The sequence below is a fragment of the Micropterus salmoides genome, unplaced genomic scaffold (genome assembly GCF_014851395.1).
Source record: "Micropterus salmoides isolate LMB-PRFRI ecotype aquatic unplaced genomic scaffold, ASM1485139v1 Ms_hic_scaffold_4209, whole genome shotgun sequence".
Classification (NCBI taxonomy): Eukaryota; Metazoa; Chordata; class Actinopteri; order Centrarchiformes; family Centrarchidae; genus Micropterus; species Micropterus salmoides.
The window spans coordinates 652-13,043 of NW_024043606.1; the positions used below are offsets into that span (position 1 = coordinate 652).

The window sequence follows — 12,392 nt, forward strand, 5'->3', positions numbered from 1 at the left end:
AAGAGACTGGTGCAGTGGCACACATTTCAGGTGGAATTTGTGGAGCTACTGGGGGAAAAGACAGTTGTGTGTTGTCGATTGTCCTGTGTGTGTCAAATCAAAGAAGAGCAATAAGATCATTCAGACTTATGCATTCATGGATAATGGAAGTCAAGCCACTTTCTGCACAGAGAGCTTGATGAGACAGCTCAAACATGGAAGGCAAGAGAACTCAAATCCTGCTTCGCACGATGGGGCAGGAAAAGTTGGAGTCAAGCTACCATATCAAGGAAGATGGTGTGTGGTTTGAAAGAGAACATTTACATTGACATACCTGATCTACACCCACAAAGATATTCCTGTGTCTAAAGAGAACATTCCAGTGCTGAGGATTTGGAAAACTGGCCATTTGCAAGGATCCAGCTTCCACAGATGAAGCAGACATTGGACTTTTAATAGGATGTGTGTGCACAAGGCTATGGAACCATGGGAAGTAATTCACAGTGAGGATAACGGTCCATATGCAGTCCGAACAATCCCTGGTTGGGTCATCAATGGTCCTCTCAGGGAGACAGTTGCAACACTGGCATCTGAGAGTATTCCCAGTGTTTCTGTGAATCGCATTTCTATTGCTAGTGTGGAGAAACCTGTTGGTACAGCAGTTTAATCATGATTTTCCTGAAAAGGCCAGTGAGAAAAACAGGAAATGTCAAGAGAGTTCAGTTTATGGACTGTGTTAGTGAAACACAGCAAAAAGGGTTGATGGTCACCATACCATAGGACTTCCCCTGAGAAACGGATACATCAAGATGCCTAACAACCGCAATGTAGTTGTTCAGAGAGCAGAAAACCTGAAAAGGAAACTTGTCAAAAACAAAGACTTTCACAGTGAATATCAAAGCTTCATGTCTGACCTGTTGGCAAAGGCTATGCTGTCCCGTATCAGATGAAGAGACCAGTCTGACATGGGAGGGTCTGGTATATACCTCATCACGGGGTTTACCACCCCCAAAAGGGAAAGCTCCGTGTAGTTTTTGACTGTGCTGCAGCATCATATCAGGCAAGTCACTAAACAGAGAGCTTCTTCAGGGTCCAGATTTAACTAACTCACTAATCGGGGTTTTAACACGATTCAGGCAAGATTATGTAGCTTTAATGTCAGATATAGAAGCTATGTACCACCAAGTACGTGTACCACCTGAGGATAGTGACCTGCTGCGTGCTCTTCCTCTGGTGGCCGGAGGGAAACTTAACGAGACCTCTGCAAGAATACAAAATGGTGGTTCACTTGTTTGGGGCCACATCCTCCCCCAGCTGTGCAAACTTCGCGCTGAGAAGACAGCTGAAGATGCTAAGGAAAACATGGCTCCTGCTGCAGTTGCAGCAGTGTTGAACAATTTTTGTAGACGTGTCTGTTGTCAGTGTCAGATGAAATCCAAGCATGTGCTATGGTCAGGGACTTGACAGCACTGTGTGAGAGCGGAGGATTTCACTTAACGAAGTGGATGCGCAACAGCAGAGCTGTTCTTGCTTCCATTCCTGACACAGAAAGGGCTAAAGAGGTCAAAGACTTGGATTTATCATGATGCATTACCTGAGGAGCGAGTACTAGGAGTGACCTGGTTAGTGAGTCAGACGTATTTAAGGTCAGGATAAATGCAAAACCAGCATCACAGACAAGACGAGGTATCCTCTCATTTGTAAGTGCGATGTATGATCCTTTAGGGTTTCTGTCACCTGTCATTCTTCCAGCAAAGATGATCTTGCAGGAGCTGTGTGGCATGAAAGTCTCCTGGGATGAAGACTCCCTGCAGAACTGGCTCAAAGTTTGTTGTGGGCTTTCAGACCTGACAAGGCTTCATGGTTTTACCGTGAATAATGTCTGAAACCGACAGGCTTTGGAACCGTGACATCTGCACAGTTCATCATTTCGCAGACGCGAGTGAGAAAGGTTACGGAGTGTTTCCTACCTTCGCATGACATAAAGACGGAGAAGTTCACTGTTCTTCATTCATCATCGGCAAGTCCAGAGTGGCCCGTTGAAACAAACACAACATCCGAGGCTGGGCTGACAGCGGCTGCTGTTGCTGTAAAAATGGATCGACTCATGAGAAAGGAGCTGCACATGCAGCTTGAAGAATCTGTGTTTTGGTGGTGACGTACAACAGGTTAAAGTACATCGCCAGTGAAAATCTGAGATTTAAAACATTTGTTGCAACCGAGTGTCACTCTTAGAGACACAAGAGCCAAGTCAGTGGAGTTGTTAATTCAGAGTTGAATCCCTCTGACCACGCGTCACGAGGAATGCCTGCAGAAACATTCAAAATGTGTCAGAGCTGGATTGGTGGGCCAGAGTTTTTGACAAAGGCAGGAAACACTGGCCAGTTTCACCAGACATGAAAGACATACAGAAAGATGATGCTGAAGTGAAAGAAGCGTATTCGTAACTGCCATCAATGCATGAGAATCTACTTAACAGCTCATTTGTTATTATTCAGAGTGGCATTGTTTAAAAAGGGCAGTTTCATGGATGATGAAGGTTAAAAAACTGCTTCAAAATCTGAGCGCACACCGCAAGCTTATCACATCACATTAAGTCATCATTTAAGTCATGAGAAGAAAACTGAAATGTTACCACAGAATGCAACAGTTCAAGTCAACTGTCAAGGGTCTTTGCTCACCACTGAGGATTTTGTTACAGCAGAAGTTGAGATTATCAAGTTTTGCCAAAATCAATGCTTTAGCGACGAATTTAAAGCTCTTCAAAAGGTGACAGACTTAAAGGAAGCAGTCACATTGTTAAGCTTGATCCTGTTGTCCAAGACGGGATTTTACGGGTTGGTGGAAGACTGCATTGGTCTGCACTGCCAGCAGATGTTAAACATCCTGTGATACTTCCTAAAGATCATCATGTCTCCACGTTGATCCTCAGACATATCCACAAAGAAACAGGACATTGTGGGAGAAATTACATGCTATCCCGGCTGAGAGAGAGATTCTGGATCCGCAAGCAAACTCTGCTGTTAGAAAAATATGTCAAAGTGTGTACCATGTAAAAGGATTTCAACAAAACCTGGAGAACAGAGGATGGCAAATTTGCCACAAGATCGCCTAATGCCTGACAAGCCACCCTTCACTAATGTGGGCATAGACTATTTTGGGCCCTTTGACGTGAAACGTGGGCGAAGTACGGTAAAGGTAGGTGTGTGTTGTTCACCTGTCTCACTGTTAGAGCAATTCACATCGAAGTTGCCAACACACTGAAACGACTCGTGCATCAACGCATTTAGGAGATTTGTTGCTAGGAGAGGTCAAGTATCTGTCGTGAGATCAGACAATGGAACGAATCTAGTGGGAGCAGAGAAAGAAATGCGTGAGGCAATTCAAAGATGGAACCACTCAAAAATCTCAGAAATGTTCATGCAGAAGGGCATTACCTGGATGTTCAACCCGCCAACAGGTTCACATTTTGGTGGCATCTGGGAGAGACAGATACGTTCTGTGAGGAAAATCCTCAACCATATTCGAAACAGCAGCCTCTCGACGACGAATGTCTTCATACATTGATGTGTGTGAAGTCGAGGCGATTGTTAATGGCAGACCTATAACACCGAGTGTCAAGTGACCCAAATGATTTGGAGGCACTCTCACCTAACCATTTGCTTCTCCTTAAAGGCCAGCTGTGCTGCCACCAGGACTGTTTGACAGAGAGGACTTGTATGGCAAGAGGATGGAAACAGGTGCAGTACCTGTCTGACATCTTTTGGAAGCGATGGACTAAAGAGTACTTGCCACTGTTGCAAGAGAGGCAGAAGTGGACGTAACAAGGAGAAATCTGAATCGGGAGATGTTGTCCTTATAGTTGATGACAGTGCACCCAAGAAGTTCCTGGTTAATGGGAAAGGTTGAACGGACACTTTCTGACTCAAAGGGACATGTGAGACGTGTATTTGTCAAACTAAATCTAGCATTTTGGAAAGGCCAATACATAAATTATGTGGTGTTGCTTGAGATGGAGGAGTAACTAAGTGAAGGCATTTTTTAGGTTATATGTGCCATAAGTATACCTTTATAAGGCAAGATGTTAATACATGTTATAAGTGCATTTTGAGTTCATTGAATGTAGATTTGAAATACTGTTATGGTTAAGAAGGTTAAGTACAAGTTTTGTTTGTGTAAGTGATGAATCCTTAATTCTGAGAGAAATGACGCTTTAATTTCAAAGATGTAATTGTTATGTTGCAGAATTAACAATTAGGGGCCGGAATGTAAGCGCCATTTGTTAGTAGCAAGTTGTTTATGTTGTAACATTTAACATTATTTTGGTATTTCGGTGCAACTTCGTATGGAACTCTTATTTTGAAGTTTTGAAGGAAGCGGGAAGGAAAAAAATAAACGAGTTGTGACGGCTGAGCAACACGGTTGTTTTACCGCGTTGGTTCTCTCCGGGCCAACTCACGCAAAACTAAACGTCTTACGTCGTTCATACATGTGGTTATGATAACAGAAGGAAGTTTAGTTGAAGTTTACAATTACGAACAATTAAGATAGCCACTACAGGCATATCCTCACTCTGTTTTTGTGCTTTGTGTGATACTTGCGCAATACTACAGTCCTGTCTCTTTAAGGCCCCCTACCGTGCAGCTGACTGGCTAACCATAACCCTGACCGGGTCCATCACGTCATGCACCCTGGCCCAAAAAGCCCTTCTATTACCGTAACATTTGAAATGTGTAGAAGAGCCACACGATTAAATCATTTTAACTTTATCAGTGCTGCATGACTTGTGTGGGACGAAAGAGAGTGATGGGGAACGCCACCTGAGAGCATCGATTTTTTCCAAGATGTTCTTACAGAACATCAGGAAGCCAAGGACTGAACTGTGGATGACATCATCTTATGAAATGGTCAGATATTCACTACATGGCCGTGGAATGGAAACGGGCCCATGTCGAAGATAGTGAACGCCATACTGCTCCCAATGGCGTTAGGGAGACGCGATGCAGTGCAAAGCACTTTGAATGGTGAGAAAGACACTATCCAAGTGGAGATAGTTTTCCATAAATGCTGCTGGAGATGCCGGGGATTGAACCCGGGGCCTCATACATGCAAAGCATGCGCTCTACCACTGAGCTACATCCCCACGGCCAAAAAGGCAGGAGACAGCGCAAAGCATCTATTTCTGACTGCCTAATCTTCAACAAGCAAAGTCTAACTTTTTTGGCTTCATGCGCCCCTGAGCAACTTTCATAGTTATATCCAGTTCTCTTTATTCATCTATGCTGTAACCTAAGTTGTCTTCATGCACAGCCGAGCAACTAGATCAGCAATGAATCACCATAAAGACGGTTGTTGATCCCATGACCGGCATCTCCATCCATCCATCGTCAACCGCTTATGCTGCGTACAGGGTTGCGGGGGCTGGAGCCAATACCAGCTGACATGGGGCGAAAGGCGGGGTACCCCCTGGACAGGTCGCCTGCCCATCGCAGGGCCACACATAGACAAAGAAGCAGGCACACGCAAACCTATGGACAATTTAGAGTCAGCAACTAACCTAGTCCGCATGTCTTTGGAGGGTGGGAGGAAGCCGGAGCACCCGGAGAGAACCCACGCAGACACAGCGAGAACGTGCAAACTCCTCACAGAAAGGCCGTGACGACCGGGGCTCGAACCCACGACCTTCTCATGACCAGCATCTGCACCGGTTAAAAGGCAGCTCCCGAGAGTCTTCAGAGTGACATCGCTGGACAGAGGTGAAGCGTTGCACAAGAAGAAACCACCTGCGATGGCCGGGAATCGAACCCGGGTCAACTGCTTGGAAGGCAGCTATGCTCACCACTATACCACCATCGCAGCAGGCAGGCAAAGAGTTCCAGCTGTTTGTTTTTTTGTGGTTTTTGAGACAGCCCAGAGTCCTGCACGGTGATGGTCAGCAGTAAAACACAATTCAGATGCACTGGATTGAACCGGGACCTCATACATGCAAAATCATTGCATTACTAACTGTCCATGAAATCCTATGTATGTAACGAATTCTTTAGGCATATCCTCAGTCTTTTTTTGTCCTGTCCTGTCTCTTTAAGGCCCCCTACTCTGCAGCTGATTGGCTAACCCTAACCCTAACTGGGTCCATCACGTCATGCACCCTGGCCCAAAAAGCCCTACACTGTGAATGAAATGGCTGTGAAACTGTGGATAATTTGTATTTCAGAGTCACAAGCCAGGTGACATGACTTGTTTCACTGTTAGAATTCGATCTATTTGTTACCGTAACATTTGAAATGTCTAGAAGAGCCACACGATTAATCATTTTAACTTTATCAGTGCTGCATGACTTGTGTGGGACGAAAGAGCTCAAGAGTGATGGGAAACGCCACCTGAGTGCATGATTTTTTCCAAGACGTTCTTACAGAACATCCAGAAGCCAAGGACTGAACTGTGTATGACATCATCCTATGAAATGAATTGTTTGGTCAGATATTCACTACATGGCCGTGGAATGGAAACGGAAATACATGCAAAATCATTGCATTACTAACTGTCCATGAAATCATATGTATGTAACGAATTCTTTAGGCATATCCTCACTCTGTTTTTGTGCTTTGTGTGATACTTGCGCAATACTACAGTCCTGTCTCTTTAAGGCCCCCTACCGTGCAGCTGACTGGCTAACCATAACCCTGACCGGGTCCATCACGTCATGCACCCTGGCCCAAAAAGCCCTTCTATTACCGTAACATTTGAAATGTGTAGAAGAGCCACACGATTAAATCATTTTAACTTTATCAGTGCTGCATGACTTGTGTGGGACGAAAGAGCTCAAGAGTGATGGGGAACGCCACCTGAGAGCATCGATTTTTTCCAAGACGTTCTTACAGAACATCAGGAAGCCAAGGACTGAACTGTGGATGACATCATCTTATGAAATGGTCAGATATTCACTACATGGCCGTGGAATGGAAACGGGCCCATGTCGAAGATAGTGAACGCCATACTGCTCCCAATGGCGTTAGGGAGACGCGATGCAGTGCAAAGCACTTTGAATGGTGAGAAAGACACTATCCAAGTGGAGATAGTTTTCCATAAATGCTGCTGGAGATGCCGGGGATTGAACCCGGGGTCTCATACATGCAAAGCATGCGCGCTACCACTGAGCTACATCCCCACGGCCAAAAAGGCAGGAGACAGCGCAAAGCATCTATTTCTGACCGCCTAATCTTCAACAAGCAAAGTCTAACTTTTTTGGCTTCATGCGCCCCTGAGCAACTTTCATAGTTATATCCAGTTCTTTTTATTCATCTATGCTGTAACCTAAGCTGTCTTCATGCACAGCCGAGCAACTAGATCAGCAATGAATCACCATAAAGACGGTTGTTGATCCCATGACCGGCATCTCCATCCATCCATCGTCAACCGCTTATGCTGCGTACAGGGTTGCGGGGGCTGGAGCCAATACCAGCTGACATGGGGCGAAAGGCGGGGTACCCCCTGGACAGGTCGCCTGTCCATTGCAGGGCCACACATAGACAAAGAAGCAGGCACACGCAAACCTATGGACAATTTAGAGTCAGCAACTAACCTAGTCCGCATGTCTTTGGAGGGTGGGAGGACGCCGGAGCACCCGGAGTGAACCCACGCAGACACGGCGAGAACGTGCAAACTCCTCACTGAAAGGCCGTGTCGACCGGGGCTCGAACCCACGACCTTCTCATGACCAGCATCTGCACCGGTTAAAAGGCAGCTCCCGAGAGTCTTCAGAGTGACATCGCTGGACAGAGGTGAAGCGTTGCACAAGAAGTAACAACCTGCGATGGCCGGGAATCGAACCCGGGTCAACTGCTTGGAAGGCAGCTATGCTCACCACTATACCACCATCGCAGCAGGCAAGCAAAGAGTTCCAGCTGTTTGTTTTTTTGTGGTTTTTGAGACAGCCCAGAGTCCTGCACGGTGATGGTCAGCAGTAAAACACAATTCAGATGCACTGGATTGAACCGGGACCTCATACATGCAAAATCATTGCATTACTAACTGTCCATGAAATCCTATGTATGTAACGAATTCTTTAGGCTATCCTCAGTCTGTTTTTGTCCTGTCCTGTCTCTTTAAGGCCCCCTACTCTGCAGCTGATTGGCTAACCCTAACCCTAACTGGGTCCATCACGTCATGCACCCTGGCCCAAAAAGCCCTACACTGTGAACGAAACGGCTGTGAAACTGTGGATAATTTGTATTTCAGAGTCACAAGCCAGGTGACATGACTTGTTTCACTGTTAGAATTCGATCTATTTGTTACCGTAACATTTGAAATGTGGAGAAGAGCCACACGATTAAATCATTTTAACTTTATCAGTGCTGCATGACTTGTGTGGGACGAAAGAGCTCAAGAGTGATGGGGAACGCCACCTGAGAGCATCGATTTTTTCCAAGACGTTCTTACAGAACATCAGGAAGCCAAGGACTGAACTGTGGATGACATCATCTTATGAAATGGTCAGATATTCACTACATGGCCGTGGAATGGAAACGGGCCCATGTCGAAGATAGTGAAGGCCATACTGCTCCCAATGGCGTTAGGGAGACGCGATGACCGCCTAATCTTCAACAAGCAAAGTCTAACTTTTTTGGCTTCATGCGCCCCTGAGCAACTTTCATAGTTATATCCAGTTCTCTTTATTCATCTATGCTGTAACCTAAGTTGTCTTCATGCACAGCCGAGCAACTAGATCAGCAATGAATCACCATAAAGACGGTTGTTGATCCCATGACCGGCATCTCCATCCATCCATCGTCAACCGCTTATGCTGCGTACAGGGTTGCGGGGGCTGGAGCCAATACCAGCTGACATGGGGCGAAAGGCGGGGTACCCCTGGACAGGTCGCCTGTCCATTGCAGGGCCACACATAGACAAAGAAGCAGGCACACGCAAACCTATGGACAATTTAGAGTCAGCAACTAACCTAGTCCGCATGTCTTTGGAGGGTGGGAGGACGCCGGAGCACCCGGAGAGAACCCACGCAGACACGGCGAGAACGTGCAAACTCCTCACAGAAAGGCCGTGACGACCGGGGCTCGAACCCACGACCTTCTCATGACCAGCATCTGCACCGGTTAAAAGGCAGCTCCCGAGAGTCTTCAGAGTGACATCGCTGGACAGAGGTGAAGCGTTGCACAAGAAGAAACCACCTGCGATGGCCGGGAATCGAACCCGGGTCAACTGCTTGGAAGGCAGCTATGCTCACCACTATACCACCATCGCAGCAGGCAAGCAAGGTTCCAGCTGTTTGTTTTTTTGTGGTTTTTGAGACAGCCCAGAGTCCTGCACGGTGATGGTCAGCAGTAAAACACAATTCAGATGCACTGGATTGAACCGGGACCTCATACATGCAAAATCATTGCATTACTAACTGTCCATGAAATCCTATGTATGTAACGAATTCTTTAGGCGTATCCTCAGTCTGTTTTTGTCCTGTCCTGTCTCTTTAAGGCCCCCTACTCTGCAGCTGATTGGCTAACCCTAACCCTAACCCTCACGTCATGCACCCTGGCCCAAAAAGCCCTACACTGTGAATGAAACGGCTGTGAAACTGTGGATAATTTGTATTTCAGAGTCACAAGCCAGGTGACATGACTTGTTTCACTGTTAGAATTCGATCTATTTGTTACCGTAACATTTGAAATGTCTAGAAGAGCCACACGATTAAATCATTTTAACTTTATCAGTGCTGCATGACTTGTGTGGGACGAAAGAGCTCAAGAGTGATGGGAAACGCCACCTGAGTGCATGATTTTTTCCAAGACGTTCTTACAGAACATCCAGAAGCCAAGGACTGAACTGTGTATGACATCATCCTATGAAATGAATTGTTTGGTCAGATATTCACTACATGGCCGTGGAATGGAAACGGAAATACATGCAAAATCATTGCATTACTAACTGTCCATGAAATCGTATGTATGTAACGAATTCTTTAGGCATATCCTCACTCTGTTTTTGTGCTTTGTGTGATACTTGCGCAATACTACAGTCCTGTCTCTTTAAGGCCCCCTACCGTGCAGCTGACTGGCTAACCATAACCCTGACCGGGTCCATCACGTCATGCACCCTGGCCCAAAAAGCCCTTCTATTACCGTAACATTTGAAATGTGTAGAAGAGCCACACGATTAAATCATTTTAACTTTATCAGTGCTGCATGACTTGTGTGGGACGAAAGAGCTCAAGAGTGATGGGGAACGCCACCTGAGAGCATCGATTTTTTCCAAGACGTTCTTACAGAACATCAGGAAGCCAAGGACTGAACTGTGGATGACATCATCTTATGAAATGGTCAGATATTCACTACATGGCCGTGGAATGGAAACGGGCCCATGTCGAAGATAGTGAAGCCATACTGCTCCCAATGGCGTTAGGGAGACGCGATGCAGTGCAAAGCACTTTGAATGGTGAGAAAGACTATCCAAGTGGAGATAGTTTTCCATAAATGCTGCTGGAGATGCCGGGGATTGAACCCGGGGCCTCATACATGCAAAGCATGCGCTCTACCACTGAGCTACATCCCCACGGCCAAAAAGGCAGGAGACAGCGCAAAGCATCTATTTCTGACCGCCTAATCTTCAACAAGCAAAGTCTAACTTTTTTGGCTTCATGCGCCCCTGAGCAACTTTCATAGTTATATCCAGTTCTCTTTATTCATCTATGCTGTAACCTAAGTTGTCTTCATGCACAGCCGAGCAACTAGATCAGCAATGAATCACCATAAAGACGTTGTTGATTGACCGGCATCTCCATCCATCCATCGTCAACCGCTTATGCTGCGTACAGGGTTGCGGGGGCTGGAGCCAATCCAGCTGACATGGGGCGAAAGGCGGGGTACCCCCTGGACAGGTCGCCTGTCCATCGCAGGGCCACACATAGACAAAGAAGCAGGCACACGCAAACCTATGGACAATTTAGAGTCAGCAACTAACCTAGTCCGCATGTCTTTGGAGGGTGGGAGGAAGCCGGAGCACCCGGAGAGAACCCACGCAGACACGGCGAGAACATGCAAACTCCTCACAGAAAGGCCGTGACGACCGGGGCTCGAACCCACGACCTTCTCATGACCAGCATCTGCACCGGTTAAAAGGCAGCTCCCGAGAGTCTTCAGAGTGACATCGCTGGACAGAGGTGAAGCGTTGCACAAGAAGAAACCACCTGCGATGGCCGGGAATCGAACCCGGGTCAACTGCTTGGAAGGCAGCTATGCTCACCACTATACCACCATCGCTGCAGGCAGCAAGAGTTCCAGCTGTTTGTTTTTTTGTGGTTTTTGAGACAGCCCAGAGTCCTGCACGGTGATGGTCAGCAGTAAAACACAATTCAGATGCACTGGATTGAACCGGGACCTCATACATGCAAAATCATTGCATTACTAACTGTCCATGAAATCCTATGTATGTAACGAATTCTTTAGGCGTATCCTCAGTCTGTTTTTGTCCTGTCCTGTCTCTTTAAGGCCCCCTACTCTGCAGCTGATTGGCTAACCCTAACCCTAACTGGGTCCATCACGTCATGCACCCTGGCCCAAAAAGCCCTACACTGTGAAAGAAACGGCTGTGAAACTGTGGATAATTTGTATTTCAGAGTCACAAGCCAGGTGACATGACTTGTTTCACTGTTAGAATTCGATCTATTTGTTACCGTAACATTTGAAATGTCTAGAAGAGCCACACGATTAAATCATTTTAACTTTATCAGTGCTGCATGACTTGTGTGGGACGAAAGAGCTCAAGAGTGATGGGAAACGCCACCTGAGTGCATGATTTTTCCAAGACGTTCTTACAGAACATCCAGAAGCCAAGGACTGAACTGTGTATGACATCATCCTATGAAATGAATTGTTTGGTCAGATATTCACTACATGGCCGTGGAATGGAAACGGAAATACATGCAAAATCATTGCATTACTAACTGTCCATGAAATCGTATGTATGTAACGAATTCTTTAGGCATATCCTCACTCTGTTTTTGTGCTTTGTGTGATACTTGCGCAATACTACAGTCCTGTCTCTTTAAGGCCCCCTACCGTGCAGCTGACTGGCTAACCATAACCCTGACCGGGTCCATCACGTCATGCACCCTGGCCCAAAAAGCCCTTCTGTTACCGTAACATTTGAAATGTGTAGAAGAGCCACACGATTAAATCATTTTAACTTTATCAGTGCTGCATGACTTGTGTGGGACGAAAGAGCTCAAGAGTGATGGGGAACGCCACCTGAGAGCATCGATTTTTTCCAAGACGTTCTTACAGAACATCAGGAAGCCAAGGACTGAACTGTGGATGACATCATCTTATGAAATGGTCAGATATTCACTACATGGCCGTGGAATGGAAACGGGCCCATGTCGAAGATAGTGAACGCCATACTGCTCC

The 12,392-nt window shown here is 46.3% G+C and overlaps 7 non-coding genes across 7 annotated transcripts; all 7 read right to left on the reverse strand.

The window, feature by feature from the left end:
* Positions 1–5,050: 5,050 nt before the first annotated feature.
* On the reverse strand, positions 5,051–5,122 carry trnaa-ugc. Its single transcript has one exon. It is a non-coding gene; the product is annotated as a tRNA-Ala (tRNA).
* A 641-nt stretch (positions 5,123–5,763) lies between these two features.
* Positions 5,764–5,835, reverse strand: trnag-ucc. The gene has a single exon. It is a non-coding gene; the product is annotated as a tRNA-Gly (tRNA).
* A 1,240-nt stretch (positions 5,836–7,075) lies between these two features.
* trnaa-ugc lies at positions 7,076–7,147 on the reverse strand. Its single transcript has one exon. It is a non-coding gene; the product is annotated as a tRNA-Ala (tRNA).
* Positions 7,148–7,788: 641 nt separating this feature from the next.
* trnag-ucc lies at positions 7,789–7,860 on the reverse strand. The gene has a single exon. It is a non-coding gene; the product is annotated as a tRNA-Gly (tRNA).
* Positions 7,861–9,165: 1,305 nt separating this feature from the next.
* Positions 9,166–9,237, reverse strand: trnag-ucc. Its single transcript has one exon. It is a non-coding gene; the product is annotated as a tRNA-Gly (tRNA).
* Positions 9,238–10,467: 1,230 nt separating this feature from the next.
* On the reverse strand, positions 10,468–10,539 carry trnaa-ugc. The gene has a single exon. It is a non-coding gene; the product is annotated as a tRNA-Ala (tRNA).
* Positions 10,540–11,174: 635 nt separating this feature from the next.
* On the reverse strand, positions 11,175–11,246 carry trnag-ucc. Its single transcript has one exon. It is a non-coding gene; the product is annotated as a tRNA-Gly (tRNA).
* Between the last annotated feature and the right edge of the window lie 1,146 nt (positions 11,247–12,392).